This window comes from Drosophila gunungcola (assembly GCF_025200985.1).
Source record: "Drosophila gunungcola strain Sukarami chromosome 3L unlocalized genomic scaffold, Dgunungcola_SK_2 000005F, whole genome shotgun sequence".
NCBI lineage: Eukaryota > Metazoa > Arthropoda > Insecta > Diptera > Drosophilidae > Drosophila > Drosophila gunungcola.
In genome coordinates this window covers 5190883-5207891 of record NW_026453180.1, presented here as the reverse complement: position 1 = coordinate 5207891, position 17009 = coordinate 5190883, and the positions used below count along the sequence as shown (strand labels likewise).

The window sequence follows — 17009 nt, the reverse complement described above, 5'->3', positions numbered from 1 at the left end:
TAGGAGAGTCGATCTAGCCATGTCCGTCTGTCCGTCCGTCTGTTAGTCTGTCCGTCCGTTTCTACGCAAACTAGTCTCTCAGTTTTAAAGCTATCTGCATGAAACTTTCCCAAAGTTGTCTTTCTATTGCAGGTAATATATAAGTCGGATCGAGCCGGATCGGACGACTATAGCAGATAGCTCCCATAGGAACAATCGGAAAAAATAAATAAAAAAAATTATAACTTTGGTGTTTTTTAATTTTTTATTTTTAGTTCTTCGAGATATAGTAATGGTTAAATATTTCAGAATTACGGTTTAAATTTCATCTAAATCGGACGACTATAGCTTATAGCTCCCATAGGAACAATCGGAAAAATAAATAAAAAAATTAAAACTTTGGTGTTTTTTGACTTTTTTTTTAGTTCTTCAAAATATATAGTAATGGTTAAATATTTCATAATTACGGTTTGAATTTCAACAAAATCGGACGACTATAGCATATAGCTCCCATAGGAACAATCGTATAGCTGCCATAGGAACTATCAAAATTAAGCTGCAAATCATAATAGCTTCAATGTTTTTAAACATACACGCAAAATTTTAACGTTTTCAAGAGTAATTCGTTTTTGAAATAGCTGCAAGGGTATATGAACTTCGGCTTGCCGAAGTTTGCTTCTTTTCTTGTTTTGTATTATGTTGTTTTCTTTATCTTTATATTCCGCTTTTGCAGCGAACTTTCAACAAGTCGTTCTTTGGTATCCAAATGATTAAACTAATTATGAATTATGAATATAAATGCTTTTTTTTCTCTGTGTAAGAACCTGAGGGATGGCGACTCCTTCGGACGAGCCATGCTAAAGTGACCATAAAAATCATAATGAAGCGGCGACTAAAACAAAATGCCATAAAAATGCTTTAAATGAGAACAGCGCACTAAAATGAACAGGGAGACTAGTGAGCGACTGAGACGGGCAGATGTCCTTCTTGGAATTCCGAAGGCGGCGACTCAAAGAAGATTCGAATTTTCGGGTTCTAATCACAAGCAGGGACTTATACTTGTGCAAAGCGCAAAAGAGGCCAGCGGAATTCATTCAACAGTTTGTAATCGGAGTGGACAGGGCCAGAGGAGCAGGGAGAATTGCATTCAATGACCTGGTACACAGGTAGAACCAGGTCCAAAACAAAAAGAATTTCGCGATTTCTCGTTTTATTTTATGTTCGTTTTCCGTTGGTGGCGTTTAAATGGCGTCAGGCCAAGATTCGTGATAGTTTACGATCTGTTTGGGACCAAATGCGCTTCCTTTGAGCGTATGCTGAATTTAATTTGGAATTTTGCTGTTAATTTATGCAGGTGATAATGGTGCATTCTTGAGAAGCTAGTTGTTGTAGCCCTTGAAACAGTTAAACTATATAGGGAATTAGTAAGCAATTAAAAAAGTTATTTCAAATTAAAAGAAGTCGTCAAATAAATGATTTACATTGGAACGCTTTCTTAACAAGTTTTGACAACCGTTTTCTCCTTGAAACGTTTTATTCTTCAGCTCTCCAAGTTGGGCAATTTTTTAATGTTAATACTTAGCTTTTTATGATCTAGCCTAACAGATTTTTAATGGTCAATCGTAAAGTTTAATTTCCTCTGTTTTTGGGTGCACTCGTAATTGGCGTTTACAATGCCAAACCAAAATGACAGTAGACATGGAGCATTGCTTTGGACCCTACATGGCTTTTGACCCCGCTTTTTGCACCCCTCTTGTCGTTTGACGTCAGTGGGGAACCTCGAAAATAAAGGCGAATGAATTATACTCAATTAAACCGTTTTATTTAACATCTCTTTTTTAATTACACGTTGTGACAGTTTAAAAAAAAAACTGGTAAAAACAAAAACGTCTAACTAAATATTTTATACTACAAAATGTAGGTTAAACAAGAAGGAAAGCAAACTTCGGCAAGCCGAAGTTCATATACCCTTGCAGCTATTGCATTAATTAAATACTTTTGAAAACATTTAAATTATGATTTACTTGAGTATGTGCTAAAAAAAAACATTGAAACTATGATGATTTGCAGCTCAATTATTAGATAGTTATTTTATATATTTTTATTATTTCTATGGGAGCCATATGCTATAGACGTCCGATTTTGATAAAATTTATACCATAATTCTGAAATAATTAAACATTGCTATATGTCGAAGAACTAAACAAAAAATTAAAAAACAGAAAAGTTATAATTTTTTTTCATTTATTTTTCCGATTGTTCCTATGGGAGCTATATGCTATAGTCGTTCGATTTTGATGAAATTTAAACCGTAATTCTGAAATATAAAACCATTACTATATGTATCTCGAAGAACTAAACAAAAAATTAAAAAACAGCAAAGTGTTAATTTTTTTTCATTTATATTTTCGATTGTTCCTATGGGAGCTATATGCTATAGTTGTCCGATTTTGATGAAATTTAAACCGTAAATCGGAAATATTTTACCATTACTATATGTTGAAGAACCAAACAAAAAATTAAAAAACAGCTATATGTTGAAGAACCAAACAAAAAATTAAAAAACAGCAAAGTTATACATTTTTTTCATTTATTTTTCGATTGTTCCTATGGGAGCTATATGCTATAGTCGTCCGATCCGGCTCGTTCCGACTTATATACTACCTGCAATAGAAACACAACTTTTGGAAAAGTTTCATGCAGATAGCTTAAGAACTGACTGACTAGTTTGCATATAAACGGACGGACAGACGGACAGACGGACATGGCTAGATCGACTCTACTAGTGATGCTGATCAAGAATATATACTTTATAGGGTCGGAAACGTCTCCTTCACTGCGTTGCAAACTTCTGACTGAAATTATAATACCCTCTGCAAGGGTATAAAAATACTTTGTAGAGTGAACCACGACTAAATCAGACTTTAATTTTTTAGGTTATGGGGCCGGAAGTGGAGGTCTGAGTTCTATTTGGAAGTCGGTGTCACTTAACCAATTTAATATTATCGTATTTGATTAGGAAAATTAGTATATGTAGGATCTCAGCAACTTCTGGCAGAGTTGGGCCAACAAGCATTATCATTATTTTTTTATTATCATTAAAAAGGTAATGCGATTGAAAACGGAAATAATGCAAAGTAGGAAAAAAATGTGAAAGATGGCCACCAAATAATTTTATAAAGATTGATATAGACTTAAAGCATTATATTTTACTTGAAAATCTAGAAATGCCACCCAAATCTTGTTATAAGCTTTTCTATCATTTTTTTGTAATTTTTTACATTAATGATCTTGTACTGTTGGCAAATGCATTGAATTAAAGAATTGATTTCAATTCACGAGTATAAGTAATTAATTTGTCAACCGAGCCAGCCGACTTATAACCGACCACATAACGTTCATAATCGCGAATCACTCTGTGGTTTCATATGATTTAATCAAAAATAACTGCATTCAGCTTTGCACAAAATTTATAATAAAATAATTTGCAATCCGACTTAATTGAAAACCTGCGGCAAGGGGCGTGGCTGGCCGGGGCGAATTGGGGGCTGTGCTGGCTGTTTAAAAGGCCATTAAGCGAAAGGCGGGGATCGGGAGCGATCGGGGCAGTTGTTGTGAGGAAGTCTGGCCTGGCCAAAGCCCCGAAAACGAAGCCAATTCATCGGCTTTAGGACAGGCCTCTCCGGCGATCGAGTCGCGTCTTGGCGCCCAGCAACTCACTCAACTGTTTAACGGAGCCACACGCAAATGCAAATATTACCATAATTATCGCACGTGTCCAACAGACCATGACTAAAGCAATCGCGCCGCGTCCATCTCAGACAATCAGTTGCTGCGGCCCCCTCTACTGTATACTATATACGATATAGTGGATATATACCTCTCTTGCTTTACGAGACTCAGACACGGCGAGGCATGCAATCGAAATCTATTTACCATGCAGCGGCAACATCAGCAGCAGCGCCAGAAACAAGAAAGGGGGAAACCCCCGAGTGAAGAAAGCGGCTCATTACAGGTTGCCGATGTGGTTGTTAGTGTTGTTACTGCACCGGGGGGTGATACCCTAACTTATCGGCTATGCAAGATCTGCGATTGTGCAGTTCATTTGATCTGATATGGCAAATCAGATGGGGCATTTTCATTTTAGCTTTTTTGATTAAGTAACAGGAATGAGATTCAGTAATCATTTTAGAGGAATATATGTTCAAAGCACTTTTATTTCATGTAGTCCTCGTTTGCGTTCTTTTTGTCGCCGGAGTCCCCACGTAGGGTATTTCGAATTCGACGTAATTTTAATTATGCTCGCCAAAAACTTTGGTTATTCTTAGGCTCTCTTGCGGTAGTTCACTTTGTTTTGGTTACATGCCATGGCTATGGCAATTTCTATCCATCCCTCTCGGCCGCTCTGCCCCTAATAAAAGTCACTTGATTGGAACTGCATGTGGCTGCGGCGACGGCAGCGGCAACGTTTTATTGGTTTATTATGGCGACGCTCTGCCTCTAGGCCTTAGCACGGGGGCGGGGTCCAGCCCCCATGAGCCAAACAAAAATATAAAAAAAACTCCGTTCGCGATGCACCTGTCTGCAAACTCAGCACCGAAAAACAGTCCGCAGCCACTGTGATGCCCAAACTGTTTTGTGTGTTCCCTTAGCTGGCTTTCGTCCTTCTCGTCTTCTGGCAGGCTCATCCTTCTCTTTCTCCCACTCCTTGCTTTCTATTTTATTTTTTGGCCATCAAGGCAATCAAATTTTATGGCCTTGTTGCCCTGGCCAAACATAATAGAGAGATCACAGCGCCGCATCTCGTCCTCTCAACACTCAATCAATGCAATGCACCAAAAGGCAAATGCACAGAGATGGACAATTTAAGGCGATATAAAATTCTACAAAATTAGGATTGGATTGAGGATATTAAAACAATAGTTAAACTGTTATTAATTCCATAAAATTAACTTTTCAATATTCTTAAATAAACGTTTTTCTAGCAGTCTATGAAAACAGCTATAAATCCTCGTTTAAAAAGTCTAATCTGTTAAAACATTTAAAACATTTATTTAATTTTATTTATCATAGGCATATGTGGTTTGTTATATTTGACCCATTTAATAAATACAATACGCTTGTAAAACAATACAATACGCAAAAGCTAATATTATTTTGACAGCAACTGTACGTATGTATTTTTTCGTGTCCCATTTGAAATAAAAAAATTTTGGTTGTTTATACAGTGGGCATCCATTTTGCCAATATCTTTGCCTCTAACTATCGCTTCACGATCCCATTTCGAAAAGCGACCTCATAAGTCAAAAGGAATGCCGTCGGGCTGCAATTGGCGGCGCTGCAGTTTGCTTAAGTGCCTCGTTCAGTCGGCTCCAGCCTGATATCCATCCTCATCGGCCTCCTCGTTGCCGTCCTCGTGCTCATTCTCATCCTCGTCATCGAAATCATTCAGATGGCCCGGCCTATCTGAGTGCTCGCATCTAACTGTCGCATGAGTTATAGTCCTCGTACTTGTTCTCGTACTCATATTCATGCTTCGATGCCGTACTTGTCCTTTGTGCCTCGAATGCGGCTGCTGCTAATTTTATGGCCTCGTAAAAACATTAAAAATTACAAAATAAAACGAGTTTGGGCTGATTCAGCCCACTGATATGCTGCCATCCAATGGTCAAACGTTTTCTTTTTTACTGGAATTTTATTGTTTTCATATTCTGTGGAACATTTTGTGCCAATTTAGCAAATTTACTCCTTACGACATTTACGAGGCCGCGCGAAACCGAGCTTCCCAGCTAATGAAGACGAGGAGCAGGTGGTTTCAGTTCTTAAATAGATCGGTTAGGTATATTCGAAAGATTCCCCTTCGTTTTATGGCCGTCGAATTGAGTTAAGGACATTTCCTGCTGCTTAATAGAGTCGTTCTGCGAAGTTGAGTTTGAGAAACCATAAAAGTAAATTTGTGGCATCGGAATAGTATTTAAACAAATGATTCATGTAATACAACACAAGAGTAAACTTGGCTAAATATAAAGATACAAGTAAGCCATGCTCTATATCTCAGTTAGTTTTTTTTAAACGATCTTAAAGTGCCTAATTCATCACATGAAGGCCTACTGATATCAATCCAACAACATGTCTTTCAATTTTCCACTTCATTTGACAAATACTCTGCAACGGGAATAAAAAGCAAATGGGGCAGATGACGTAAATATAAAAAATTGATTTCAAATAATTCTTTTTAGGGCACTCGAAAAGTAAAACTGAAATCAAACCCAAAATTCTAAGACAACTTTCAGCTTAATGTTAATTTTTTGGGGTAATTTGAGAGCAAATATTCATTCAATTTGCGTTTGTGGGGAGCTTTTTACGATTACAAGGCATTGGGAAATACTTGGAACTTTATGAGCGAGTTGTTTGGTATTTTTTTTTGGGCTCGTCGGTAACAATACGACTGAGACAAACACTCGGCTTGAACTCAAAACTCCCCTTGGCACGCAATTGACTACCAAAAATATTTTTTATGTTTTCTTCTTTTTCCGGGGTGAGGGGACAAAGGCTAATGGCAACTTCGGGAGTGACATAAAATCCAATTTTATAATGCATATAAAGTTTTAATACACCAATCCCCACACAACACAAAGCCACCCCCAAATTTCAGGAGAAAAATTTCATGCATATACTTTGATAGAAATTTTAGTAGACCATCAAATTTAATGCGCCACCAACAGCAGCGGCAGTAACGGCAAAAACAACTTGTGCATAAAATTTTACTTCCCGATATGGCAGGGAGTACCTCAAAGTCCACCCCCGAAGCACCTACTACATTAACCTGGAGTAAAATGGAAAGGATCTTCCGCAACGAAGTTGTTTCTTGGACCAATTAGAAGCGGGGTATCATTTTTGGCCAGCTTTCTCCTCCGGAAATTAGCCGAACCGCCATAAGAAACTCAGAAGCAGAAACAAACAAAAACAACAGCACTTCCGTACCGGATATCTTCACTTTAAATGGGATCCAAAGGGGTTTGGGGCGGGGCAATTCCCATTAGATGCTACACCTTCACCCTCGACGGCCATAACATTAAACATAACAACAACAAAAAACATATTTAGGATAGGGGGCCTTAAACTTCCTGATGCCATAACATTTGTGAAGTCTATTTGCAAAAACGAAAGCCAAACAAACTTCACATCTAATCACATGGTCAGAGAAGTAAGCTTGAGACAAAGAGCACAGTGGTACAAAAATCGGGGAAAATCTCTAAAGTTTTTAGGAATTATTTTTACAAATTCGAACCTGGTACCCAACAAAAAAAGCATACAATATCTCCAATATATAAATAATCTGAATAATCTAAAATTTTCCACACTATTTAAAATAGCCTATCATCTGCCCCACTGTCTAAACCACTGTGGTTATCCTCGGACAGGATATGAGCGGTAGCATTAACATTAGCATTGACACTAATGTGTGGATGGGATGTGTTTAGTGTGTGTGGCACAGACGGCTTTAATGACGCGTCAGCAGAGGGTCCTCTTTACCCTTAACCCCTCGTCAAACTCAAATTCGAACTCCAACCCTGAAATGAATTTCTTTGAGCCACAGAAGGGTTATTAATAAATTAATTTTTATGGCTTCGCTGGGGTTGGGTTGGTCTAAAATAGACGCCCAAGTGCCATGAAATTCAATATGTTTGAAACGGTTGCGAGAGACCAGCGCTTATTACTTTGAATAAAAGCACATAGCGTATACGTAATATTTTGAAATTTTAATAAACATTTACTGCCTTAGCTTTTTGGCTATTTATAGGATCATTCGTCATAAACTTGGAGCATTAGGATTATTTTTAAGCAAAGTCATCAAAATGAAAGAAAGTCAGTATTAGGAAATTGTGTATTAAAGGGGATGAATCAAACGAAATTTATTTTTCATGACTGGGCTTAATATCGTTGTCTAAAGAATGATTATTGTAAGAAAACTGTATTTTTTTTTTAAGGCAAAGAATATTTGTATACTTTATGACAAGTTCAAGGGCCCACCTTTATATTCATAAATGAAACCCATAATCTTGTCATCTTATCGAGGTGGTTTTATGTTTTTTGTACCTCGTGGTTACCCGAACCTCTAATTCCCAATAAAAACAGGCCAAATTCTTCCGGAGGCTTGCATATTTAGTTTTTCTTTTGTAATTACCAAAAACAGGGGCCAATTAAAAATCGAGGGATAGGGGAAAAAGAGGTTTAGCGAGAAGGCATTGAACTTGTTGGACAATAAACGCATTAAGCGAACACGAGTACCGAGTTCGGCTTAATTAAAATTCGACAATGATAAACACAGAAGATACATTAATAAGGCAAGGCAGGCGATAAAAATAGTGAGGAGAGGGCCAGGTACGAAAGCGGTCTTAAACGTTTTGCTGGTCTTGCTTTTGTTTCTGTTATTGTGTCGTTTAAGTGTGAGTCGCAAAGTGTTTGGCCCCAACACTTGACTTGTATCTGGCCAGGCCCACTTTAATGCCTGCGGAGAGCTCCATTCAGTTTCGGTCATTTGAAGTTTATTACCCGCGCACGTGTGAACCAAAAATACCGAAACGTACGAAAATGTTTTTGTCTTCTATGCTGTCGCTTAGCTTTTTACAATGAAACCAGAAACCGGAAATTTGGTCAACAGCTCGTAGATATCTCGTACGGATAGAGATGGAAAAAGAGTCCGCGGGGAAGAGTCACTGAGGTAAGTCGAGTACGCCTCGCCTTGTTGGCCATTCGGGCAGAGCCCGCATAGACCAAGTAGGGATGTCTCAAATGTGGCTATGAAGACGTCTAAATGTGAAATTAAATATGCCTATTTGAATGAAATTATACGAGAAATTCAGTCTGACACGGTTTCCATTTGATTTTATGGCTGCGGTGTTTGTCTCGCAAATCGCAAAGAAAAAGTGTGGAAATTCGTAAAAGAGACACAAAGGATGCTGGAATTGTTCTTTGATATTTGATACAGAAAACCTTCTAACCTCTGTATTTATTTTACGAACAAAATTATTTGATACATTAAAGCAATAAACCTTGATAACAAATAAAAAGAGTTTTAATAACAGTAAATATCAGTAATATTGGTTAAAATTATATTAATAACTTTCATCCCTATTTCGTAGTGGCACACCTATAGAATATTATGGTTCGTTCTTTAATATTGGTCATTGTTGTTGATTTTAATGCAACGGAAGTGCAAGCTTCAAACGTTGAACTGTATTTAAATACATTTTCAGAAATTATTTTCCATTTAAGCAAAAGCTAGGATTTCGGCAGGTTTAATTGCTTTTAACGTGCATTGAAAATAGTTTACCTATCAAAAACGATCATTAAAAAAGCCAAATCAAATGAAACGACTTTCTCAACATTGAATTGCATTGGTAGCACTCGAATTTCACTCACCTTAAAACCAGATACAGTTCAAAAACAAAACCTACTCGTGGTCTATACATCTTGATCTCTGCGAAGCGAAAAGAAAAGCAACCAAAAATTGTATTTTCTGGTATTGACATTTTTTCGCTTTGGCTTGGCTCATTCATGAAGTTAGTTTTGTCTTGTTTCTGTGTGTTTCTGTAGATTTTAAGTCCGAGATAATTTTGCGAAAAAAATCAAGTTGCCGCAAAGAGGGAAACAAACACGCGTGCAAAGCTTTTCATTCAAGACACGTACTTGAGAGACCCACACAGATAGAGGCGGACAGACACTTGGCGCTTTTTACATTATCGAGTGTTACCTGCCCGCGGGGGCAATCGGAATCGAATCGAATTGAAAACGAAAAATTGAATCGAATTCAACTGAATCGAAAGGCAAACAATACGAAAAAAGTCGGATCCGTTCATTCATGAAAAGCTTTCGGTAAACAAAAACAACTCGCGGATATTTCAAGTGCCCAAAAAATATTCACACAAAACAGATAAACTTATTGATTTGGGCGCAGGCGCAACCTTTCGCTCTCTGTTTCCCATTATTTATTCAGATTTTTCTGATTAGTCATCCGCAGTCCTCAAACTCTTGCCTTTATTTAGTCGTAGCTAAATATTTGTTTTGTATCTATCTCACGTTGATTTTATCACGAATTTCGTGGCGCATACAAAACAGGGAAATTCATTTTGGCAATGACCAAAACCCAAAACAACAACGAACCCCAAAAAAGAAGAGTAAACAACAACAGCCGCAACTGGTTTGCTTGATTAAAAGGTGAATGAATTTGCAATTCGCAAAAAAATATTCAAAAGAGAAATGGAACGAAGGCAACAAGAAAAATACAATTTTTACGCACAGCAAGTAATTCCATTACTAATTGGGAATTCACGCATCCACAGATACACTAAAAAATTAATTTTCGGGATAAATTTATTATGTATTCTAATAATAACAATTATATTTTAGAAAGCACATGAAACATCTGTATGGTTGCTTTACATTTTATTAGACACATAATTATATTACATCTGTCTATATGGAGTAGATTATAATCAAAGAGCTATGTATAAGTTTTTTTTTCTAAGATAAAGTTATAACAATGTATCAAAAACTCAAATCTGCATCCTGAAGAATTAGAGCTTTGAAACATCGTTTAGATCCCCTTTTATCCGAAACCTTCCTCTTCCCAGGTTTTGGATTGTTAAATTATGATTTGTCTGTTTTTGGTCTCGATCAAATGTCAATGAATGCATCCATCAGATACCGACAGCCTGCTCTGACGTCTTTACGCTTTTGTTTTTAAACATATTTCAATTTGTTTAAATGTTCAGTCAAGTGACTAAAAAATATATGCTATTGTGGCTTAGGACTGGCATAAGCAGCTTACTAATGAGCAGAGCAAATAATTCGAATATATGTTGAACTCGAAGTCTAATGGAATTTTACCCACTTGGCACTTTTCGAGCAAATGCTTTTTTCTTTGCTTCACTTTTGTTCAATTGATATGGCCAATGTCACTTTTTTTTTGGTAATTTTCCCCTGTCTGGCTTTTGTGGAAAGTTTACAAAAGTTTCCATTACAAGTGGTAAACAATCCGAGGCAGTGCAGTCAGTTCAACAAGTCGGGTTCTTCGAGGGGTCACTGCAAGGCAACGATAGGGAGCACGAGACTTGGGAGTGTGATAATCTGCTGGCGGAGGGGAAAAAAGAGGAGGGACTGCGCTGATTATCGACTCCATTGTGCGTTATGCGTTATTATGCCTCACCCTGCGTTGCATAAAAGGCAGTGGAAAAATCGGGGACCCAACCCTGTGGTTGAATGGAAAACAACCAGTCGAGGAGGCCGTAGATTCGCCGATTAGATGAAGTGCGTTATTCTCGGATTGTGATCAAAGTGCACTGTGTGTAATGATGTTTACTAGTGGTGTGATTTGATAACATGGTGGTATTCAAAGGTTAGAGATCAGTGATATCCCACACTCTGAATTGATAATTTTAATTTGTAACCATTTATTTTACAAACTACAAAGGCTGTTTAAGCAATCGTCATCCATTTAAACAGGCTTTATCCATACAAAGGAAACCCCATTCTTGACTTTTCTTTGAGCTTAAAGACAAGTAAACGGTCAAATTATTCTGAGAATCTTGTGGAAATATGGAAAGCCTTGATGCTTAATCACTGATCCGTTTCTGAGCTCTTCGAGGCCTCCCACAGATGCAGATTACTAATTGCCGCACCATTTACATCAATTCCCACGTTTCCTCATTGCTGCTTAGCCTCGATATGTCTAACTTTGGATGTGTGGCGGTCACCAAGATCCACAATCCATTCCGCGCCATTCAATGTCACTTGGATTTTGCAAAGTTTACGCACGCGCATTGCCAACCCAAATACCAGCAGGCAATTTTCCCAGCTCCATCCCACAGCGGCCCCCTCATCGTAAATACCCTCCAATGCAGTTCCAGGAAAGCACCGCTTCCCCCGTCCGTCCCACATGTGATGTGATAATTCATGGAATTCTTTGGCGTTGCGAAATATGAAGGAATGCAGTCGGTGGAGACGAGCCCAAGTCCGATTTCCAGTCTGTAATCGAACTGAAAAGGCAGGGGCTGAGTTCTGGGGGAGTTACTGCAGTTTGAAATTTCATTTTTGTTTACTTGCATATTTTTGCTTTGCAGCTCAGAGGAGTAAATTCTCCTCTTTCTCCTTTCCTTCCTTGTTTTGCTTTGGTGTGTGGTTTTTGTTTTTGTGCGCCAAATTGTTGTCATTCTCACTCGTTACATTTGCAATTTAAGTGGTAAGATTTTAAATATATTAACATTTTTTAAACAACTGAGATTCAAAACAACAATTTCTACCTATTAAAGCAATATTAATATTCATGAACTCAAGTGCAATTTTTTTTTAGTTGAAGGAGAAATTAATTTTGTATTTTTCTAAACCTTTTTGTCCAGTGCCGGTTGTTGTTGTTATTCTTGTTTATGGCCTGCTGCATCATCCAAAGCCTCGGAGATGGAGAGAGAGAAGGAGTGGAGGGGGGTCGAGGGGCAGGTTTGGGACCCGGTTCGCTTTTACGAGTGTTGCGTTTTTAGTGCTTTTAAATGACTTCTTGCGTGCCACATGCAGCCCAGAGAATCGGGAATTGAGAATCGGCGGCGAATGCAAAGTGGAAATGGGTTCAGATGGCGGAAAAGGGGACTGAGATCCGCATTTAATGCCGCATGTTGCAAGGCCCGCATTTCGCTGGAATTCTCGAGGTGTCGTGGACATTTTTGGTTAAATTAAATAATAAAATGAATCGAGTCGAAAGGGTAAAAAAGGGATGGTCAAAATTAAAACATGAAAATAAATTAATCACGAAAAAAAGGAGACGAAGAAAAGAATCAACAAAAAGAAAGGCAAACGGTTTGTTCTGCTCCCCCTAATGACGTTGTTCTACAAATGTTACCAATTTTGTTTGTTTTTTGTGTTTTTTTCGGACGGTAAAATGGCGTGACTGAACGGCCAAATGCATTTTTTGGCATTCTTGTTACAGGAACGCTGGAAAAACAACGAGAATAAATGGTTTGGCCAATGTTTACGCCAGGAATGCAGAAGCCGAACCACACGAATTTCATTTTATTTAAATTGACTTTAATTAAGTGGCAAGTTTTTTCACAGAATTAATTTCACAAAAATTTCGCAATATACAAATTATTAAATAGACTAAGAATTAATCTGAGGGCAATTTATAAATATTTTTCTTGTTAGATTTTAAAATTTTTGTAAAGCAAAGAGTTATTTCACCGTTAAAAAAAAATGACTTGTTTTCACAGTGAGTTTAAGGCCTTGCAAAATTCCAAAATTCCAAAATTTTCCTAAGAATCACTGGCTTGAAGCCAGTCATAACGAATGCTGTGAAAATACACTCGGGTTCGAAGTAATCAACATAATCGTTTCCTCTCCCAATGCCACAAAATATTTTTGTATTGTTGCAAATAGTTTCGGCTTGATTCGCCTGTCAAGCTGTCATGTTGTGTGGGAGGTGGCAATCCAAGGACAAAGTTGCCACCGAGTGGGCGGATGTTTCGAATGTCTTCATTCCGAATCGAGTCGAAATCAGTTGGGCATGCCGCAATCCCGCTGCAGTTGCAGCATGTTCTTACTTGTGGCATGAGGATGTGGCAGTTGCAGCAAAAACAGCAGCAGCAACCTGCGTTGGCATGTGGCAAGCCAACTTGTGTCAAAAACCTGGCAAGTGCCACTTTGTGGCAGTTGTGGCACTGGCCCCCGTCCACGTCCAGCAACAGTTATGGTTCCGGGGGAACCCCCTTTGTAATCGCCACCCCTGGAAATCACCCCTCTTCACTGTGGGGTCACCCACATGAGCACCACCTCCATGTCTGTCGGGCATTTTGATTGAAATGTGTTTGTTTGGCTGTGGCTTTTACGCTGTCCCTTTTTCACCGCTCCACCTGCTGCCAGCCAGCCACCAAACCCTTCATCCAAAAACAATAAATGCGAGAAAACAAGAATTTTGCACGAGCCAAACGAAACCGAACTGAAACGAACCGAACAAGAGGAAATCCGTCCCTGACTATACTACACAGAAAAAAATAAACTAAACTTAGAATTTCCATTTAAAATTACTTTGTTTTACAAATGGTATTCCTTTGATTCTCGATTTGTTATCAAAGACTCCATTGAATAGGGCAACAAAAAATCACATGTCTGAAAATACTTCAGGTTATGAAATTGATATTCTCATTCATTTGCCATACTCATTTTTATGAGTTGTAACGAATACCTATTCCAAAACTAAAATATTGATAAACATTAAAATAGTAATGAACGTCAATAGAGGAGATGGGATAGCGTAATTAAAAAGTTAATTTACTTTTGCAGATATTTTATGTGAATTTTTAATTGTTTTCTAAATTAAATATTTAAGGTCCATACTTAATTCGTTAGTACTGAAGATGGAAAGTTTAGTATGATAGACTGTGTTCATAACATGATAAAATATGATTATCTTTTGAGAAAGTCATCTTTGTTATGGGAATTATTCTTTTAGTGCAGTCACCATTCCTTTTGGTTCAGTTCAGTTCCATCCCGCAGTCGAAAACAATATGGCCATGGAGGAGAGTCGGATGGACATGGACATGGAATGCTTCTGTTGATATTGTTGCCACTGATGTTGTGAGGGATTTCAGTGGCACACCCACATATCCGCACATCCGCATGCAGAGCGGTATGAAAAGTTGCAGCAACAACTGCCCAAACTGTTGCAACATTTTGCGGTGACTTTAGTGTCTGTCAGATGAAACAATCCAGAGGAAGGTGAAAAAGCAAGGAGCGATGAAAAGGTGGCGAGAATGTTGTTTACAAGGATAAAAACATGGATAAATTTAAAGAGAGGTTCAGAGCAAAAAAAAATACATGCATCAGGGACTTTAAAATATAAAGCGATTAAAATCATTCAATTAATTTAATTTATAACTTGTGAAATTTAATACTAAGGGTAGGTTTTCTTAGTATTTTATTATGTTTTGTGTGCAGCTTTAAAGAGTTTCACAACTACATTTAAACTCATTACCGATTTTATTATTAGCTACTCTCTAAATCGTTTGAGTTAGGTTACATTTTCTGACCAAGTGCAGCGAAAGTTTTTCACTTCGTCATGGGTTACGCCCCTTTTCCGCAAAAAAAAAAACACTAACTTCACCCGCCACACTCCTGGGCATCGTTTAGTTTCGGCAAGTTGAAATGTACAATTTGCTTTGCTTTCGTTTTAATTTATTTTATTACAAAATGCATTTCTCAGCTGACTTGGCTGACTTGGGTCGGGGTTTGGCAAGGAGTCGGTACTTTCTTTGGCCGCAAACAAAAAGCGAACCGAAAGTGTCGCCGTCGAAATGGAAACAAATTTAATTCAAGTGTCAGTGACGCTTTTCGCGGGAGACCGCATGGAACTTGGCCCGGAAGAAGTTTATTTTCTTGCATCGCCTGGTGCATTATTTTGCCCATTTTTTGCGTTTTTTGGACAACATTTTTTTTGTCATTTCCAGAGTCAGCTGTCGTAGCCTGGGCTTTCGGTTATCATCATCGTTTTGTGGCAAGAACGACACGCAACACCATTATTTGCCACACACTGACAGCCGGCGTTTCCTGTCCCTGCAATCCCGTCAAGGACCTGCGATTGTTTCCCTAGTCCATACGGGCCGAGGGCCGTCGTTATTTGTCCGCCCTGTTGTCCTTTGAGTATTACTTGAAACAACTTGAACTAAACTGCTGAAAACCATGCACTTGCAACCTTCTCGAACCGAGACTCAAACCCCTTCCCTGCCCTTACGTTTTTAACCAGGTTTTGGCTAGCTGACAAAACTTTTCGCCATTGGGGATACGTGTGCAAAGACTTTTTAAGCGCACAAGGACACTTAGCAACAGCAGCAGGACCTCCGCACCACCATTCCCACCCCCTTTCCCCTGACATTAAAGCCGCGTTACGTGTCCTCGCCACTTTAATTGGACCCTAAACAAGGGTTAAAACGGTGCTTTCCCCCGAAAAATAATAATGAAAACAAATGGAGATAGCCGATAAGCAACACGCATGTGGCAGGATGCAAATTATGGCTTGCGAATAAAATTGGGGAGCTACAAGCCGAAATGGGGAGATTTCACAGAGGATATTACAAGATCGTCTGTAACACATGAGTAGAATGCAAAATTTGAGTAGAGCTACTGTTAGGGGGTTTGGCCAGTATATTTACTACATTAATTAAAAAGCTATGTGTTATTAAATAATTCGAAAAATAATTATGTGTACTTTGCTTTTTATAATCTTTAGAGTTTTATAGATTAGATATTACATTATTACTTATTCTCTATAATAATACATTCCAAGCAACAAATGACCTCATAGTGACTATCACAAGAAGTTACTCTGAGGTATTGAAAATCTGCGGACTAATTAACTGCTAAGTGATCGAGTAAAACGTTTCCTGCTTGTTTAACGCGTATCCAAATTGAAATTAGCAATTAGCAGCAGTTTGAGCAAGGGTAAACAACACCCAGCACACTAATGATCGCACTACAGCGGTGACCTCATCCAGTGCAGATCCCCTGATCTCATTTGCAGTCCGTCAAAGTCGGAGAACCCAGCTGATCTCAGCCTGAACGCAAAAACAAGATGACGTATACGCCGTGTGGACGCCTCAATGACGTCAGCTTTGCATTCTCCGCATGTGTCATCGATTGCAGCACAAGATGCCGATGACTAATGCCCCAGCCGCCAATGTGGGTCAGGCATGAATTTGCATTTGGCCAAGTCTATTTCGGGCCGACGGAAGCTAATGCACAAAAATATATCCAAATATTTCGGTCATAAAATCAGCGACAACATTGCGAATTAATCATACGGCTCGAGTTGAGTTAGGTGCGCGGTGCCAAGCTAAAATTATGGTGAAAATATTTGGTAAGGGTCTAGGCGTGGGGATACCTAGGAACATTATACAGGTTTTATTTGAGTTTGCTCTGTTAAAATAAATCTTTTATATTAAATTTCGTTGGACTTAGTTAGGTGTTCTCAGAAAATTTCTTAATCA

The 17009-nt window shown here is 38.4% G+C and overlaps 1 protein-coding gene across 11 annotated transcripts in view; it reads left to right on the top strand.

Moving 5' to 3' along the window:
- The window catches only part of LOC128259048 (uncharacterized), a 367779-nt gene that overhangs the window by 67954 nt on the left and 282816 nt on the right, over positions 1-17009 (top strand). Inside the window, exon 1 of one of the 11 annotated variants that reach the window (XM_052991174.1) lies at positions 10184-10200. The exons of the other annotated variants lie outside the window; for them this stretch is intronic. The gene's annotated coding sequence lies outside the window, so the exon portion shown is untranslated. Of the gene's footprint in view, positions 1-10183; positions 10201-17009 lie in introns of those variants that run through there. 11 annotated transcript variants of the gene reach the window in all.